General features: G+C 41.6%; 1 protein-coding gene across 10 annotated transcripts in view; it reads right to left on the bottom strand.

Moving 5' to 3' along the window:
* auts2a (activator of transcription and developmental regulator AUTS2 a) overlaps positions 1 to 20,570 on the bottom strand; it is a 1,205,197-nt gene that overhangs the window by 877,458 nt on the left and 307,169 nt on the right. The gene's annotated exons all lie outside the window — the stretch shown is intronic.

Raw genomic sequence — 20,570 nt, 5'->3', positions numbered from 1 at the left:
ACAATAACAGAAAGGCCAGGTGGGTTTATCTCACATCTCAAATTCAAAGAAAGCTTATCAAGTATATTTTTCATAAGGCCAGTCATCCTGAATTGAGTGCAGCAGCCCAATAGTCCATTTTATTACATAGATTTTTCCATTACATTTGCTTTGTGAGCTCAACTGATCCATCAGCAATTCCCCTGGGCCTTTGTGGAACAAGATGCCCATTCTACAAATAGGCAGCATTAAAAGAGAGAACATGGTCCTATAAAGCAAATATTCTCATTAAATACCAAGACAGGCTACTTGAGGGAGAGATTTTTTCAGTTTTCTACAATACTTGAAATTATGGCAATCTGTTTCTTGGTGCTTTGTTACCCACCTAACCAAAACAAAATAGTAGAATTTTTTTAATATAAAATCACACTTCAACAGCAAGGTCAAGTCAGCTCAATTATAAAATCAATTACAACTCTGTGAATCTCATGTTTTAGAATTCACTCAACACTTCCACTATTTCCAAAAAGCCTATGTGATTCCAACTGCTAGTTTATTTTAAACTGTCAAATATCTTCATGTTTCACAATTATTAGCAATGTAGAAAATGCCACCATTTCTGATATTATTTCCATCTATCAAGAAATTTCAGTTTGGGAGTATTCACTGTTTCCTTTTGAAGGGATATTCGTGGTAGCTTAATTAATAAGTGCACCGTCATTTACTGCTCATGATCCAAAGCAAAACCAACACCTCTTCAACCTGCCTAAAAATTAGAACCCCTCCCCTTGTTTTAATTAATGTCAATTTATTCAATACCTTCAACAAGTGGTCAAGGTGGCAATAACCATAATCCACTCGCAAGCTATTGCATTCAAGACTTTAAACAGCATAATAAAACCAAAAAGGAACAAGAAAAAGTCCTTTACATAGACAATAGTTGAAGAAAACAATATAACTGCAAGGATGCTAGATAGGAAACACAGGAAAAGAAGGATATGCTGTGAATATTCCATCAGTAGAATTGGAGAAGACTCATAGAACTAATTGGGTCAAAATGGTGCTCGGTCATAATTAACATCAAATTAAAATGCTACATTCCCTCAACTTAAAGGAAACCTTTTAACCCTTTCTGTCCCCCACTTTTCCTTCGCTACATCGATGACTGCATTGGCTCTGCTTCTTGCACGCATACTGAGCTTGTTGACTTCATTAACTTTGCCTCCAACTTTCACCCTGCCCTCAAGTTTACCTGGTCCATTTCCAACACCTCCCTCCCCTTTCTAGATCTTTCTGTCTCTATCTCTGGAGACAGCTTATCTACCGATGTCTACTATAAGCCTACTGATTCCCACAGCTATCTGGATTATTCCTTTTCTCACCCTGTCTCTTGCAAAAATGTCATCCCCTTCTCGCAATTCCTCCGTCTCCGCTGCATCTGCTCTCAGGATGAGGCTTTTCATTCCAGGACGAGGGAGATGTCCTCCTTTTTCAAAGAAAGGGGCTTCCCTTCCTCCACCATCAACTCTGCTCTCAAACGCATCTCCCCCATTTCACGCACATCTACTCTCACTCCAACCTCCCGCCACCCCACTAGGAATAGGGTTCTCCTGGTCCTCACCTACCACCCTACCAGCCTCCAGGTCCAACATATTATTCTCCGTAACTTCCGCCACCTCCAACGGGATCCCACCACTAAGCACATTTTTCCCTCCCCCGTCTCTCTGCTTTCTGCAGGGATCGCTCCCTACGTGACTCACTTGTCCATTTGTCCCCCCCATCCTTCCCCACCGATCTCCCTCCCGGCACTTACCTTTGTAAGCGGAACAAGTGCTACACATGCCCTCACACTTCCTCCCTCACCACCATTCAGGGCCCCAGACAGTCCTTCCAGGTGAGGCGACACTTCACCTGTGAGTCGGCTGGGGTGATATACTGTGTCCGGTGCTCCCGATGTGGCCTTCTATATATTGGCGAGACCCGGTGCAGACTGGGAGATCATTTCGCTGAACATCTATGCTCTGTCCGCCAGAAAATGCAGGATCTCCCTGTGGCCACACGTTTTAATTCCATGTCCCATTCCCATTCTCATATGTCTATCCACGGCCTCCTCTACTGTCAAGATGAAGTCACACTCAGGTTGGAGGAACAACACCGTATATTCCGTCTGGGTAGCCTCCAACCTGATAGCATGAATATTGACTTCTCAAACTTCCGCTAATGCCCCACCTCCCCCTCATACCCCATCTGGTATTTATTTATTTATAGACACACATTCTTTTTCTCTCTCTTCTTTTTCTCCCTCTGTCCCCTCTCACTATACCCCTTGCCCATCCTCTGGGCTTCCCCCCTCCCCCTTTTCTTTCTCCATAGGCCTCCTGTCCCATGGTCCTCTCATATCCCTTTTGCCAATCAACGTCCAGTTCTTGGCTTCATCCCTCCCCCTCCTGTCTTCACCTATCATTTCAGATCTCCCCTTCCCCCTCCCACTTTCAAATCTCTTACTAGCTCTTCTTTCAGTTAGTCCTGACGAGGGGTCTCGGCCCGAAACATCGACTGTACCTCTTCCTAGAGATGCTGCCTGGCCTGCTGCATTCACCAGCAACTTTTATGTGTGTTGCTTGAAATTCCAGCATCTGCAGATTTCCTCGTGTTAACCCTTTTGGGAACTGTCAGGCAGATTTACCTCTCTTCGTTAATTTGTTTCTCAAAAACTTTTAAGTTTTTGTGTTATAAATCCCAACTAATAAGGTCAGCATAAATAAAAGCTTATTGAAAAACTGTACCTACACTGACAGAGGGATTAATATTCTGAAGCTGGTATTCCAAAACATCAAATATGACTTTTAAGCCTTTCATACTATTAAGCATCACCAAAAGTGATGTTTTTCAGCTTTTCATTTTGTTCCATCCCTCAAAAACTATAAAACAACATCATATGTAGAACTGGAGCATCTACTGGCTTTCATGCACAGTTGACCCTTGCCACCAAAAGACCAGATGTTTGTACTTTAAACAAAGCAAAGTATCCCAAACTGTATTCAGGCTAGAAACAGCTGAACATAACCAGTTCAGTTCCTGCACCAATGAGTGAAAAATACCTGACAGGAGTTAACTATTGTCTAGATTAGCTCAGCATGATAAATAGCACTTAGGAAAACATTTCATGTGGAAAATTCTCTCAAGGTGTTTCAGAGGAGGATAACTCATGGAAATTTTGACTTGAAGCTGAAGAGAAAAGATTAAGACTGGTGTCCAAAAGGCTTGGTCAAAGGGGAAGGGATTTGGTGGAATGTAAAACTGCTGGAGTGATTGAGGGGATAAACTCTGAAAAAAGAACCGGCCACAAATAGGTTGTACGTGTCTGTATACAAGCAGCAGAGTTTCAGATATTTTGGCTAACACACAAAATTCTCTGCAGATGCTGGGGTCAAAGCAACATGCGCAACATACACAACAAGCTGGAGGAACTCAGCAGGTCGGGCAGCATCAGTGGAAACGAACAGTTAACATTTTGGGCTGAGACCCTTCGTTTCCAGCTGCCCGACCTGCTGAGTTCCTCCAGCGTGTTGTGCGAGATATTTTGGCTTGCTGTGTATTAGCACCATTATTTCCAATGATTTCAAGACCATGGTGTACTTTGCTCAAGGACTCACCTTGAACTCAGCAAAATATACCAATGCACTTCACAGGAATGCAAGCAATCAAAACTTCCTGTCAGGGAACAGGTGACCAAGCCTTATTTGTTTATTGAGATACAGCATAGAGTCGGCCCTTTGAGTCATGCCACCTAGCAACCCCCGATTTAAACCTAATCACAGGGCAATTTACAACAGCCAATTAACCTACCAACCAGTATGTCTTTGGATTATGGACTAAAACCAAAGAACCCAGAGGAAACCCATGCAGTCACAGGAAGAACGAAAGAAATCCTTACTGGCAGTGGCAGGGACTGATTTTAAGTTGCGTCTTAAAGGAAGCAAGAAATATGAAGAGATTTGATTCTGATGAGAAATTAGAGTGACTTTTGAAAGCATAGGGATTGCAAATGCACCTCACATGGGGTTGAGGAATGATGATTACATAAAAAGGAGAAACACTGAGATGTTCAGAAATAAACATGAGTACTTAAAAATCATAGCATTATTTCACTGAGGTAGATCAGTAAGGATGAGTGATGGGCACATAGGATGATGTTAGTTATAAGCACAATGACTTTTGGTGGAGTGCAGAATATGGGAGATGTGCAGAGCGTACTGGAGTAATCACATGAACAACAATGGTGTGGTAAAAGATTTCAGCAGATGATCAAAGTGGTGGGATCAAGTGAGACGAAGAGAGTGGAAAGTGTGTTCTGAATTTCACCCCTGGTTCAGAGTCTGGGTGTATTACATGAAAAAGAGCAAATGTTATCCCGAGCCTCAATAGCAACCCTATCTTGCCAAACTGCCAAATGAAGCCATTGTTCATCTCGTTGGTGTTTGAATGAGCTTGGTCTCCAAAACGTGGCCAAAGTGTTCACCCAAGTAATACAGCTAAAACACTTTGAGGGACAAAGTAAATCGTTTGTAAATTGAATATCCCCAACAGGTACTGAAGGAGTTAAAGAATTACTCTAACTTCCAGGAAAGTAGGGTTTGAATTTGATGTTAATTAAGACTAAATACCATTTTGCACAGCTCTTATTAAGCTAAATAAAGCTTAATAGGGATGGAAGTGGAATTAAAGCCTTCATATAAACAAGACTAATGATGAACAGCTGCACACTAAGATTCAACTTGTCTGAATTACAGAGGAAAGTGAAGCAATCTGGTTCCTTCAGGTACCAAGCAGTTAATTCTCTTTCTCCACTCATCTGTGTCATTGTGGTCGGCAAGTCAGTAAACTTCGTTGCAGAACACAATTGGATGGAAGTGTCCAAAATCAGTCGCTATAAATCCCTCAATAGTGGCCAGATTTAATTTGAAGAACCAAATTATCCTCATTATTTGGACACAAATGTTACATTTTGGGTTTGACTGAAATATTTATGTTGTGCTCTGTGGCAAACATCAGTTCTGAAAGGGAGCTTAACTTCCCTTAAATGGGGGAGTGACCTGGTTCAGGTTTGAGAGCTTATTATGTGATCTGTCCAAAGTACTGACAATAATGCTCAGATTTAGTTTTCAAGAAACATTACATGCTCTCCTGATATTTTCCTAACTTAATGAAGTAGGATAACATAATTGACCATGATTGGGCTGCTAACCACAAGATAGATTTATTAAAATAACAAACAGCAGCCACAGGTATAACAACAGTTACTCAGAATATTGATCTGCAGTGAAAAAATATACAAATACTGACATTTCCAGTACCTAGTAGTAAAAAAAATCTGAAGTAAGGAACATTAATCGCATCTTGCAAAATATTTTTTCCTCTTCAGTTTGCACTTGTCTCTGGATTAGCTCAATTAAGCTGAACAGCTATCATAATCCTCTTCAAAATACATTTTCCATCACCACTCATTGTGACAATGAACAATGGAAATCAAATATGTATCTCTTAAATCAAATGAAGCTGCCAAGCACACAAAGAATTAAAGACATAATCGGCTGCATTTTATTTCCTGCCACTGACTAAAAACAAGTGGAGTACTGAGCTGAAGAAAAAGGGCCCTTCTGAAATAATGTTACACCTTAAATGCAGTCAAGTGTCAAGAGTGACTACTGAAATCAGGGGGGGCAGGAGGAGGAGATGCATTTTTCCACAAAATCTCCCCCTGAAACCCTTCCTTAAGTCCAATTTTTAAAAAAGCAGAGCTTCAACCACATTATCAACCATTCCTTTTCCACAGAGATGCTGCTTGACCCACTGAGATCCAGCAGATTGTAGTTTTAAAATAAGTAGTGGGATGAGGACAATGGGACATGTATGAGTCCTGGAATCAGCAAACACCACTGTGAAATGCATGACTGTGCCCCTACTCAGAAGTCCCAAATCTCCACCCAATTTCAGAGGTGTACGCTAGGAATTACAAATAGATACAGGAATAAATTCATACTTTCGGAATATGCATTGTTCATTGTTTTAAATTTTATTTCACAATTCAGTGTTTCCGTCAGTGGAAGAGTCTTGGGTCAGAGGACACAGCCTCAGTCCCTTTAGAAGTGAGATGAGGAGGAACTTCTTTCGCCAGAAGTTGGTGAGTCTGTGGAATTTCCAGTCGCATAAGCTGCAGAAGCAAAGTCATTGTGTGTACTTAAGAGAAAGATTGATAAGTTCCTGATTGGTAAGGGGGTTGAGGGATACAGGGGGAATGGGCCTGAAAAAAAATCAACCACAATTGAATGGTGGAGCAGACTCAATGGGCCAAATGGCCAAACCCTGCACCTTTGTTTGCAGTCTGATGGATTTTTGTGGTAGTCCTTTGGATTTGAAGAAGACACGCCGTTGTGTAGTTCATCTGTGGACACGGAGGTGGCTCTGCAGTCCCAGTCTGGAAGTGCAGAGTCTAGCACAATGGGGGCACTGGAAGTCAGTTGTTGTAATAACTATGGCTGCTGTTCTGTGACGCCGCTCATGTTTTCCATCAATTTTTGGCAGCACCTGTCTTCAAAACTGGTGTAGGCTTCCTAGCACAGGGCTCGCCAGTGGGTTCGAACTGCAGCTGCAGCTGCAGCTTCTAGTTCCCTTGGCTGGTTGTCACAGTAGCGTAGGGTTTCCTTCACAGCGTCTTTGTAGCGCTTGCGTGGACGATCTTGAGGTCTCTTTCCTGTCTCCGGTTACGGTGGTCGTCCATTCTGATGGCGTGTCCCACCCACCGCATCTGGGCTCTGATGATCAGGGACTCAATGCTGGTGGACTCCGCGCGATCCAAGACCTCCAGGCTGGAGACACGGTCTTGCCAACGAATGCCAAGGATGGAGCAGAGGGTGCGCATGTGAAATTTCTCCAGTTGTTTGATGTGTCGTTGGTACAGAGTCCAGGTCTCATATCCATATAGGAGAGAAGGGATGGCCACAGCTCTGTAGACTTTCAGCTTTGTGAAGATGCGGACATCGTGTTGATTAAGCACTCTGGTACGCAGCCTCCCCAGAGCCCGGCTGGCCTCGCAGATCCTGCAGTCAATTTCTTTGTCCAAAGACCCATCACTCGAGATGATGCTTCCCAAGTACTTGAAGCTGTTTACATTTGTCAGCTGGGTGTCATCAACAGTGATTTTTGGTTCTATGGGGTTGGTGTTTGGCATGGGCTGGTGAAGTACTTCAGTCTTGTTCAGGCTGATAGTCAGGCCAAAGGGCGTTGCAGCGTCTGAGAATTTGTTCAGCATCAACTGTAGATCACTGTCTTTGTGCGCCAGGAGCACACAGTCATCAGCAAAGAGGGTTTCTTGAATGACTGTATGGAGGCACTTCGTCCATGCGTTCAAGCGGCGAAGGTCAAAGAGAGAGCCGTCCGATCGGTACCTGATGTACACTCCCTCCTTCAGACCTTAGACAGCATGTGACAACATGCAAGTGAAGAACAGACTGAACGGGACTGGGGCTAGTACACAGCCCTGCTTCACCCCATTGGAAATGGCAAATGCAGCTGACGTATCACCACTGCAAAGGACCTGTCCTGTCATTCTGTCGTGGAGCAGCTGAATCACCTTCACGAATTTTCTTGGGCATCCGTAACGTCTCAGGATGATCCAGAGAGCCTCCCTATTTACAGTGTCAAATGCCTTTGTCAGGTTAATGAAGACAGAGTAAAGAGGCTTGTTCTACTGGATGCACTTCTCCTGGACTTGCCTCATGGCAAATATCATGTCTACTGTACTCTGTTCTGGCCGAAAGCCATACTGCGCCTCCGGGAGGTTCTTTTCCGAGACAGTGACAAGTCTATTCAGGAGAATGCGGACAAAAATCTTGCCCGCAATGTACAGCAGTGAGATACCCCGCAACACACATAAAATGCTGGTGGAACGCAGCAGGCCAGGCAGCACCTGTAGGAAGAGGTACAGTCGACGTTTCAGGCCGAGACCCTTCATCAGGACACTGACGAAGATACCCCTGTAGTTTCCGCAGTCTGATTTGCTTTCCTTGTTTTTGCAGAGAGCCATAATGAGGGTATGCAGAAGTCGTCAGACATCTCCTCTGTGATCCAGATGTCTTCCAGGATGTCTTGGAACTCCTATAAGGCATTTGGGCCTAATGCTTTGTAGATCTCGGCAGGAATGCCATCCTGCCCTGTTGCTTTATTTGAGTTCATCTGCGAGATCGCTTTCTTGATCTCATCAGTAGAGGGCGGCTGGTCTAGGTCATCCAGGACTGGCTGCTGAAGGATCTGCTGTAAGGCATCAGGTGTTCACGATGTTCAGACTTGCAAACAAGTACAAAACAACCTGGATGCATCCCAGGTCCAAACACTGACGCCTACTCGACTATGTCATAGTATGCCAGCGTGACCTTCAAGACATCACCATCGGCCGGGCCATGTGAGGTGCTGAGTGTTGGACAGATCACAGGCTGGTTCGGTCAGTCCTCAACCTGCACATAGCCCCATTGCATCGTAAGCAACCAAAGACCGTCAGAGTGTCATTCAACATCGGCAGACTGCAAGACCCAGGTCAAGTCCAACGTTTTGGAGATGTACTTAATGAAAAACTCTCTGGCAATTCACTGCTTGTGGGAACCTGTTCTGAAAAGTGGACGCAGTTCAAAGATGTCATCATGCAGACTACAACAAATGTACTCCGACTGAAAACCCGAGTGCATCAAGACTGATTTGATGAAAACCATGAGACCATTTCAGCAGCCCTTCAGGCCAAGAACAAAGCCTATGCAGACTGGCAGAATGACCCATCACCTGTCTCAAAGAAAGACAAGTTTAAACACCTGCAGTCCAAAGTACAGGCAGAACTGTGAGAAATGTAGGGCGAGTGGTGGCAGAGAAAGGCTGAGCAGGTGGAACGCTATGTAGACATGCATGCCACCAGAGAGTTCTTCAGCGCCATAAAGTCAGTTCTTGGTCCTTCCAAATCAGGATGCTCCCCCTTGCTGTCACCTGACGGGTCGAACCTGATCAAAGACCAGGAAGGACTGAAAAACCGCTGGGCTGAACACCTTTCCAACCTACTCAGTAGGCCGTCTACAGTCTGATAGACTAATCCAATATTTTACAGGTAAATAACAAATGGAAGGCTGAATGGATCTACACATTCCTGAGCATCCCTGAGGTTAATAAAGTAAATTGAATGGGAGAGCCAAGCTCTATCTGAATATTGATACAAAATTATAAAAGAAAAACAGATGTTGAGAAGGTTACAGCTTTCAGTCAGTATGTTTTGAGCATCGTATTTACAGGGAAGACCAGAAGATCATAATATATAGGGGCAGAATTAGGCCATGTGGCCTGTCAAGTCTGCTCCACCACTTCATCATGGCTAATCCATTTTCCCTCTCAACCCCAAACTCCTGCTTTCTCCCCGTATCCCTTCATTCCCTGACTAATGAAGAATCTATCAGCCTCTACCTTAAATATATCCAATGACCTGGGCCTCCACAAATTCACCACTCTTTGGCTAAAGAAATTCCTCAGGGAACTGTGATTCATTTTCTCTTCAGCAATAACTTCAGAAAAAGAAAATTGGGGTAAACAAATTGGGCCAATCGTGTAGGGTCAGAGCCTAAGGGATTGGCCTTAATGGACAATACCTCTCTTCAGATCTCGCCTGATTCAGATTCCACATGGATGAATATACATAGTTCACTCTCCTCCACCTTTGAGGCAGCATTTACCATACAGCCCAGAAAGATACAAGTTCCCACCCAATCACTGCAGAACATTTCTCTCCCAGGCCGATGTTTATTACAATACTAATTGTAGGAACTTGCTGTGCAAAAATCTGGCTGCCCTGACTTCTAGGTTACAATGGCAATTGCATTTAAAGTGCTTGACTTGCTTTAGAGCACTTTGGGGCATGCAGGGGCAATGAAAACTGCTGTTTAAATAAAATGGTGCCTTTCTTCCCTCTGGAGCCTCTGCTCATTGCCATGAGGGCTATACACATCACCATGGTGCAGCTATTTTGACCAAATCTAGCCATTTATCAGTTAAGTAGTGCTTTCCTACTTAATAAATATGAGAGGAAGACTGCTGCAGATGGCTCACAAGTGGATGTCTTTATACCATTCCTACTGATGATTTTAAGTTTCATAACATTGTCCTTCACAAATGTCCTTATGATGGGGTGAATAAGTTCCACAATAAAAAGAATGGCACTTTAGCCTTTTTGAAGTACCATCTAATTTAAGAGCTTGACATTCATTGGAAATGTATTTAAGAACTAGTCAGAGAGATATTTACCAGGTCTGCACTGCTGATAAAGTACACTGTCAGTGTGTGCTGTGTACAGATACAATGCCGAACAATAGCTCGCATGATCCCTGGTGTGTCTGCATAATTTAATGCTCTTCCAGTGCCTGCCTGGCACAGGGCAAACAGAACAGATTTATTATTAAAACAAAATAAAGCCTGAAGACACACTCTAAGAATTTACATGACCTGCAAGAGCAGTGACAACCAACAAAGAAAGAAAGCTCTGGAACAGGGTAAGGCGAGAAGTTCGAGTTCACGTATTTCTTAAACAAACAGCTGCTCTTTGGAACAGGCACGGCCAAAGAACAACAGGACCAGGGTCACTGTAGAAAAGCAAAATCTCGAAGAATTTTATGCTCGAATTGCAATGAGCAATTTGTATTATTTTAACACAACTAACTGTTTCAACCACTGCATAAATCATAATGTTAAAACTAGAACAAAATGCTTGCAACATTGACAAATTATCTACAAGATGAAGAGATGAGGTCTAGAATACAGTATTTTACAGAAAAATGCAAAGCTTTGTGAATATTTAGGATACCACAGAAAGGAAAAAAAACAATTGGGCCATGAATCAGTGCCAGTGGCAAGCTGACACTGAACATATTCACTATTGACTAAAGTCATAAGAGTGCAGAAGTTGGACCCCCGAGCAGCAAACAGATGAAGGGTATCGATCTGCAACGACCAAGGTCCATTTCCCTCCACAGATACTGCCTGACTCACTAAGTTCCTCCAGCGTTTTGTTTGCAATATTGACTATTTGTTAAATCAAATAGTTAATACATTTGCCACTACAGACTTGCTGTGTGCAGCAGTCCCAATGTTAATCAACGAGACCCTCTGCAATGGAGGCATGTGGTACAATATGTTGGCAAATGAAGGAAAGGGGGGAGGCTGGTACAGATTAAGTCCTATCCAAAGAAGCTGATAAACCTGACAAATGACAAAGCCAAGCCATTGGCTAAATCCTGTCATTGATGATGAACAGTTCCAAACGTCCCCGAATTTCAAAATCTATTAAAAATCAGTGAATCAATTAAAATATTGACTTAGCATAAACAAATTACAATGAAACAAGTTAAGAACATTTTAATCAATTAAAAATGGAAATAACTAAACAAATACAAATATAATAAGTGGATTGCATGCATTTATTTCTCTCCAGTAAAATGAATGGACTCACTGTGCTCTCCACTCCCCTCTGTTAAAATGAATGGATTCACACTGCATGTTGCCACTGAGGTCCAGAGATACCAACATCAGAGCATAGTGTTATGTTGTAACTCTCAAGACACAACGTTAAATGCAGAAATTTCTGATAACCAGCCCTTTGTTCTTCGTACTAGAGGTAGCTAGTAACATTAACTGTTTTTCTTACTCTATAGATACTGCCTCATTTGCTAGTCTTTTTCCAGGGTTCTCTTTTACTTCACACTTCCAGCTACTTCCAGCTTTAGTACATTATACTGCAAGCATTGTGCAACACTTCAAGTGTTGGCGTGTGGCCAAGTGGTTAAGGCATTCATCTACTGATCTGAAGGTCACTAGTTCGAGCTTTGGCTGAGGCAAAGTGATGTGTCCTTGAGCAAGGCACTTAACCACACATTGCTCTGCGACAACACCGGTGCCAAGCTGTATGGGTCCTAATGCCCTTCCCTTGGACAACATCGGTGGCGTGGAGAGGGGAGACTTGCAGCATGGGCAATTGCCGGTCTTCCATAAACCTTGCCCAGGCCTGCGCCCTGGAAACCTTCCAAGGCGCAAATTCATTGTCTCATGAGACTAACGGGTACCTATATTAAAAAAAAGTGCAAGCATGCTTTATAGATCTTTTTTCTCCCTCATTCATTTCTTAATTAGACTGCATTGAACAACTTTCCCTTTGTTCTACCCACCTCCCTCTGTGCAACTTAAAAGCTGTTTGTTTTTCTCAGTTTTGCGGTTATGACGAAGGATCGTTGAACTGAAATGTCCATTCTGTTTTTCTCACCACTAACACTGCCTGACCTGCAAAGTATTTCCTGCACTTTCTACTTTTATTTCAGATTTAAAGTATCTTCATTTTCTTTTCATTTTTAGTAACTTTAATTCATTACTTGAGACCACTTCTCTGAAAGGAGGCTCTATTATAACTGCAAGGACAGTGTAGCAGCTAATGGAACAATCCAACTGTTGGAGACCAAGCACAAGGAGTTATCCTGTATGACAAGGGTTCTGATCCAATCCAATAATAATTTCAAAATTCAAAGAAATATATTTGATCCTTTATCTTGAAACAATAAAACTAATGAAAGTAAAATTAGCAATATTAAATGTACTTAAACGAAGTTAAGTAGAGTTAAGTGATTTCAAATGTAATTAAGTGGTGAACAAAGATATTACACCCGGCAGTCCCTAGCTCTAAACTGCCAAAAAAATCATGAAAACAAAACTTATTCCCTTCACTATTTACCATGTCACCCCCCCACATGACTAACTACCATAATAAATGTGCAACACAGAATATAACTGAGATAGAAAACAGACGCATGGCTCCTAGTGACAGCTTGTGATTTGGCCCTGTAAACATTTGCTCTCCAACTTTGCTCTAACCACCCAAGTGAAATAAAATAGCCTCTTCACATCTACACCAAGACTGGGTGTGGGCAACTTGATATTCTCCCGGGCATGCTGTCTCTTGCCCTACCAGAGTTGTACTTAACATAGAATGTAACACATCCTATTGGGATAAAGTTACAATGGAATCCAAGAACAGAGAAGTGACTTCAAAAGAAGACCGTTGGTTCAGTGATATTTAACAGCATTTTGCACAGTTCTGGTCTCAATAAAGATTGGAGAAACATTGGAGAAAGGACTAAGTGATTTACAGTGATGATGTGGGTATAGCTTACAGTCGGGTTCTCCTCTCTGGAAAAATATGGTGATCAGATGGAGATTTTTTTTTAAATTTTAAAAGGTTTCCAGTCTGTCATGTTTCAATGTGGACGGTACACACAGCCATTATTAAATGCCCTGAGAAAGCAGGTGAGTAGTTGACTTGAGACTGGGGAAGGAAATTGGTGGAAGTGTGGGACATTAGTATCAGATTAATGTACCTAGGCACTTGATGGTAAGCATGTAGTTGATAGGCCAGGGGGCCTGTTTCCATTCCACGTGACTCTGTAAGGTTAATAAAGATATTGCTTTATTTGTCACTTGTATATCAAAACATAGGGTGAAATGCATCATTTCTGTCAGTCCACAAGTATTGTCATGCTTCTGATGCCAACATAGCAAGTCCAAAGCTTACGAACCCTAATCCATAGGTCTTTATCATGAGGAAGGAAACTGGAGGATCAGGAGGAACATATAAACTCCTTACAAAAGCTTTGGGAATTGAACGCTGATCACTGATTGCTCTTTTCTGGCTACGTTACCCTGCTGCCCAAATCAATGATCAAGAATCAAGGGATAAGAAAGTGGAATTTCACTCAATTAATATGAATATCATAACAGGGAGAAACTGAGTAAGTTGTGATGGAAATAAAACACAAGAGATCTAAAGGAAATGGGTCAGTAGAGGACCCACTTTAAGAATAAGTGCTTACATGAACTGTCGGACTGAAAGACCAGCTCTGCACAAGGTAGTGTCCGTTATCATGAACTCAGTACCTTTCAGGATCAATAACTATTTTCATGAAAACTAGATGATGCAGCATACTGCTCCATGAACCTTCAATCTGTGCTTCACACTCAGTCCAAATCGACGACTCTACGTCCTGTTGGGAAATGAGCACGTGTAATCTAAATTCCTATGGGACCACACACACACAGCACAAATATGACAACATCCTGGCTCAGGAGTGGCAGCTTTCCAGAAAATCAAATCAATGTTACCGTGAAAAATGCAAATACTTAAATCATTTAGTGACTGTAAATTTTCTACTGGGGAAGAGCAATTCAATTGCATAATGTTGTTTTTCTTTTCAGCACTAAGCAGTAGAAAATCAATATTTGTCAGAGTGAAACATTGCAATCATCATTTCCAAGTCATTTTGTATACTCAGAAAATTCAACCAGGCATTTCAATGTTAGTCACTCCTGCAAGCCCAACATTATTTCCATGTCAAGGACTGCAGAGCATGACATCATCCCCTGCGTAATATACTGCAGGCAAACTTGGAGTATGCCATCCTAGTGAAAAGATGGAATACCAAGCTGGAAGGTCTGCAAGGTAATCAAATAACAAATAATTTGACACACCCCAATTCTGGTCTCTACCCAGCATCATATTCCTAATCCTGAAATACACCTTGACACCTGTTACTGCTCTCTGATTACAACCCAGAGTATCCCCCACCCTTCAGCTTCCAACAACAATCCATACTAAATGAATCTGGGACTGACAACCACTAATGTGAAATGAGCCAGGTGACAGATTTGTCTTGTTTTGCACATTGGTTGTTTTTCATTGATTCTATTGTATTTCTTTGCTCTACCGTGAATGCCTGCAAGAAAATGAATCTCAGGGTAGTATGTGGTGACATATATGTACTTTTATAATAAATTTACTTTGAATTTTGCAATTTTTACCTGCAAAAATGTTCAATGGCCAGTCAAGACCTCAGACTCACTTGGGTTAAAACGGTCTTCACTGCCTCGACAGTAGCATTCAACGTGACCCTATTGGTGCACTGGAATTTATTGGCAGTTGTTTCTCTGGTGATAGCCTCTGTCTCTACTTATCCAAAGAGGTCTTAATATTAATAATGGAAATGTGAAAAAGAGGCGTTACTAGTCTTGTGACATTTATCGCACATTAATGAAAGCAATTAGCTGCAATCCCTGTTCAAGAGGTTTCAAGAAATTGGAACTGTTGCTAGAGGCCTAATGTGTTTATTGAAGCCATAAGCTGCTTAACACTAACTTAATGTGTTTGGACAAGAAAATTATGAATCCTTCTCAACCCTGACATCATTCTACTCCAGTTTTCTCAACTAATCATAATGCTGTTCTGCGAAATGTGTCTGGGAAGGGAAGTTTGTTCTGATTAAATTCTAAATAATCTCAATAGTGAGAAAACTCAATCTGTACCTATCTGCACACAAGACATTTGCATGATAATTGCTATAAATTAAAGCACGTCCATGAGGTAGTGTTCATGATATAATGGATAAAACTTTTGTATGTTTGCTGTAAAGATTACAACAAAATTTCTGCTTAGTTAATGCAAAATGTTCAATTTTGGCTGCAACTGCAGTAGATTCTAACATAAGTTGAAGCTCTGCTGACCAGACCTCCTTTTGAAAAACTGTAGGGAACAACTTCTCCTGTTCATTCAAGGTTGTTTAAGGTTGAGCCTTCCTTTTCACAGAAGCAGTGAAACAGTCTTAATCATAGTAATATCCGCCAACTATAACCATGGTGCTTTATCCCACTTGTTCTCCTCGACATCCCTTACAACCATTGACAAGGACAATCACAGTGTTCTCCTCCAATGTCTTTCTCATTTTCCAATTCAGTGGGACTACCCTTGCACAACTTCACTGTTATCCATCCAACTGAAGCCAGATCATCCCTGGGGAATAGCTTCCCTTCCCATTCTGATGACCTTAACTCTTCCTCATCTGTATTTTGCCCTTGGGATTATCACCAGCCGAAAGAAATGCAGTCACCTTTGGCAAGGGCACTGATTACAAGAGAACCAAAATTCAATAGGGCTTTTAAAAAAGCAGTTATGTTCTTTTAATTCAAATATTTCAAAATTCAATTGGATAAGGAATGATTTTCCATCGTCAGAAGATTCCTGCGTTTATAACCTTGCCCTTGGCTGTACATTGCTGTCCTAGACAGATACCAGCTCTGTCCATCATCATTTTCTCTGGACCACCAACAGAAAGTGCACTTTTTACAGTTCAGTAAAACCCAATCTAACTCGTTCCACTCTGTCACCTCCCCACGCATCTTCATCTGAAAAGAGAAAGAATCTCCCTGACGAAAAAGACAAGAATATATTGCCCGTGCTCTGCATTGCTGGGGATCAAAACTGCTCCACGTCCTTTTCCCCAGACTTAAATAAGGCACTTATAAGGGCAACTTCACAACAGTCAATCTGAGTGTCAGCAAAACACAATGTGATGACTGAGAGAATATTAGTCTTGAAATGCTGAACAGACAACAGTTGCAGAATGCAGCAGTAAAGTCATCCTTCTTAAATGGTGCATTTGGACTGATTGATGTAAGAAGCACAACAACCAATTGTGGGTGCCAAAAAAAAGCATTTCATACATCATGTCACAAACTACAAGTGTTTGCATACTGAATTAGATTCAGCACTGACACTTCAAGGAGGAGGCATAAATTAGTTCCCATGTAGCTTTCTGTTTAAATTGCTGCACAAGTGGAGGTTATTTCAAAAGTTGTGGAGTAAAATGGATTACATGAAAAATAGTTCAAACTCACAAAAGACAAAGAGATTTACACCATTATCATGAGGGACTGGGTTTTACTAGGATGAATTCCAAAACTTCTCCAAAATGGCTAAATGTGTCTGTAATCTTTTGACTGTGAATGTTGAAACTGTAGTCAGTTGCAGTCACAGAACAACCATGCCTAACCTGGCACTCACTGGATATCTGGAACCAAGCTCACAAATTAGTGATCAAGAGAGGTACTTTCCACTCCGTATCTCCTCAGGACTGACATGGCCAACCACTATGACTGTGATCCAAGTATTTTGTATTGAGGTACTGAGCAGTATATTTTATTTATTTATGCAGCTAAGGTAAGTGTTTTTCTGATGACCATATCATACCATAGGAATCTAGGGGCAAATATTGAAATCTATAACACGCAAAATATCCTCAATAGCTTTGGGATTTTCAATTACTTTTTGTAGAAACAGTATTACAATGTTAATTGTTGACAACAAGTCAAGTTTATTGTCACTTATTCTCTGCATTGTTGCTGGATCATTACTTTCACCCTACAAGTTCAATACGTAAAAGAACTACCTCATCACACATAATTCATTCAAATTTACCGAATCTTGTTCCTTCAAGGGCACATTTATGATGGAATGCTTTCTCCTCTCCCTATTATTGTCCACTGCCTTCCATCTGACACTTCTACACACTTATTTATTCTTCAAATGCAAACTACAACTATGGATGTCAGGGGGATATTCAACCTGGGAGGCATTAAAGTGCTGCCTTGCAATTAGCAATTGCAGACACAGATCACCAGACAGTTACAGAAAGAACTGCGTTGTTATAGGGCTGCCTTGTTATATAACTGTTGTTATTATTAAGCCAAAGGGCTTTCAAAAGGCTTCATGCCGATAAAATACTTACAATGTTTACTGACTGTTGCAATGTAAAAAATATGGCAGCTTGTGGAAAGTCCCAAAGTACAGCGAGCTAATGACCAGCTTGTCTACTTTTGGAATAATCTGTGAGGAAGATTCTCTGCTTTTCTTTGCCCTGGGAATATTTTAAGTTAAAAGCTGTTCCTAATAAAATTTATAAAATTGTGATAGTCACTGATAGGATAGATAGTCAGCATTTTCCCCCAGGGTAGAAATGTCTAGTACTAGATGACATGCATTTAAGTTGAGAGGAGAAAGTGTAAGGAGATGAGTAGAACAAGTTTACTTTTTTGCACAGCAAGTGGCAGGCATCTGGAACCAGCTGCCAAGGTAGCAGCAGAAACAAATATGAGAGAGGCATTTTAGGAATTTTAGATAGACACATCAATGTGCAGGGAATGAACGGATATGAATTACTGTTAGTGCAGGCAGGAGGGATGTACGACCATAAGATATAGGAGCAGAATTAGGCCATTTGGCCCATCAAGTCTGTTCTGCCATTTCATTATGGCTGATTCATTTCGCCCCTCAACCCCAGTCTCCAGCCTTCTCCCCATTGCCTTTTATGCCATGTCTAATCAAAAACTGGTCAACCTCTGTCTTAAATAAACCCAATGACTTACTTGGCCTCCACAGCTGTCTTTGGCAATGAATTCCACAGATTTGCCTCTCTCTGGATAAAGAATTCTTCCTCATCTCCATTCTAAATGGGCGTCCCTCTATTCCGAGGCTGTGCCCTCTGGTCCAACAATCCCCCACCATAGGAAGCATCCTCTCCACATCCACTCTATCATCATTCAACATTCAATAGGTTTCAATGAGCTCTCTCCTCATTCTTCTGAACACTGGTGAGTACAAGCCTAGAGTCATCAATCATTCCTCATCTGTTAACTCTTTAATTCCCAGAATCACCCTCCTCTGAATCCTCTCCAATATCAGCACATCCTTTCATAGATAAGGGGCCCAAAACTGCTCACAATACTCTAAGTGAGGCCTTGCCAGTGCCTTATAAAGCATCAAAGCTACATCTTTGATTTCAAACTACATCAGTTTAGTTGGATTTTGCTAAATGTTTAGCATGGCCATCGTGGGCTGAAGGGCCTGTTCCTGTGGTTTACAGTTCCAAAGAAAGAACCTCAAATTCTCTTAATGCAGCACTAAAATGTTGGGCTGGCTCAGACCTCTGCACTGGAGCTTAAAACCAGGATCTTCACACTCACAGGCAGAAGTCCAACCACTGTTCCATGCCTGGCACTTGATCAATACAGCTGAATTAGATTCTTATACTACCCACTCTTCTCGCTTGGCAGCAAATTTGAAGTACACAACATCAATTTTACAACAGCAGCAAATAAATCTTGTCTGGAACCAATAGAGGAAGAGATCTATTTTCCATATTTCCCACAGACCCTGCACTGTCAAGAGATGCAATTGGTGATTTTGTAATAAAAATAGTGCAAAAGGAATTGAAGTGCATGAATAGTGAGTGTACTTTCATGTAACAATATAGATCTCATCTCTTGCAATGACATAAATTCACTATTCCATTTAGTAAAGAAGTTACACACATCAAAGTTGCTGGTGAACGCAGCAGGCCAGCTAGCATCTCTAAGAAGAGATACAGTCGACATTTCGGGCCGAGGCCCTTCGTCAGGATGTCAGTAAAGAAGTTCCCTATTTTCTTCAGACTTTAACTGGGATTATCTGTTGTAAAAATTAGTATCAATCCTTGTAGGCTTTAAAAGCATCATACATATCATTCATGTGATAGGATACTGTTGCATTATTTTATGGAGTCAACTCTCTCAGCAATGAGTTAATGTGGTCTCAGTCTGTAAACAATGGAAATCCAAAGCAACACACACAAAATGCTGGAGGAACTCAGCAGGCCAGGCGGCATCTATGGAAATGAATAAACAGTCGACGTTTCGGGCAGAGACCCTTCTTCGGGACTGAGAAGGAAGCGGGAAGACGCCAGAATAAGGAGGGTAGCTGGAAGGTGATAGGTGATGCCAGATGGATGGGAAAGGTCAAAGGCTGGCAAAGAAGGATCCTGATAGGAGAGGACTGTGGACCATAGGAGAAAGAGAAGTGTTAGGTTGGTGACATAATGGTAGTTAATACAGTTGTTGTAGGAATTGCACCTAGCATTGCGCTAATGTCCTATAATTTTTATTCTGCTATACACTACAGATGAATTTTGCTCCCAATCATTTGCTGGTCCGTCCAGTAACTCCATGTATGGTTAAAATATCTGCTGTGCCTTCAAATTCCCTGTCACTGTCCACTCTATGATTTTGTTTCTATTCCTTGTTCTTTTTATCCTTCCTTTTACAATTCCTCTATATAACGTCATTGGGAATTTCACATTTCCCAGTGTCGCAGTTCACAACACATAAGCAAGATGGTTATTCGTATTCTGTGAGCTCCCATGGTTGTCCAAAGCTCCTCCTCCTTTCAATCTATTTTTCATTCTTTCATTTCTGCTGTCTTACAGTGTATGACCTGCTTCCTTTCCCACAATTGATGTGGATAGCTTTTATAGTGGTCAGTGTCTTTATCTGTCTATTTGTGGCTTCTTGTGCCTGGGTGTATCTGCAGTCCGTGTGAATGGAGATGCTACTTCCAGATCAAAACTTTGACCTTTTCTAAACACGTGACAATCTGCAGATGCTGGAAATCCAAAGTAACACACACAAAATGCCAGAGGAACTCAGTAAGCCAGAGTGGGGAATAGAAGAAGAGAAGAGGAGGGAAAACATTTTTTAACTGGAAGGAGAAATCAATAGTCATGGTTGGAGGCTCCCAGGCGGAATCTAACTCTATCCTTTTCTGATATGTTAATCCCCAAATGATTTGGTTCTCTAACTGATTTCCTTTAACATATTAATTGCTT

The sequence above is a fragment of the Mobula hypostoma genome, chromosome 23 (assembly GCF_963921235.1).
Source record: "Mobula hypostoma chromosome 23, sMobHyp1.1, whole genome shotgun sequence".
Lineage (NCBI taxonomy): Eukaryota > Metazoa > Chordata > Chondrichthyes > Myliobatiformes > Myliobatidae > Mobula > Mobula hypostoma.
This window is presented reverse-complemented; position numbering and strand designations above follow the sequence as displayed.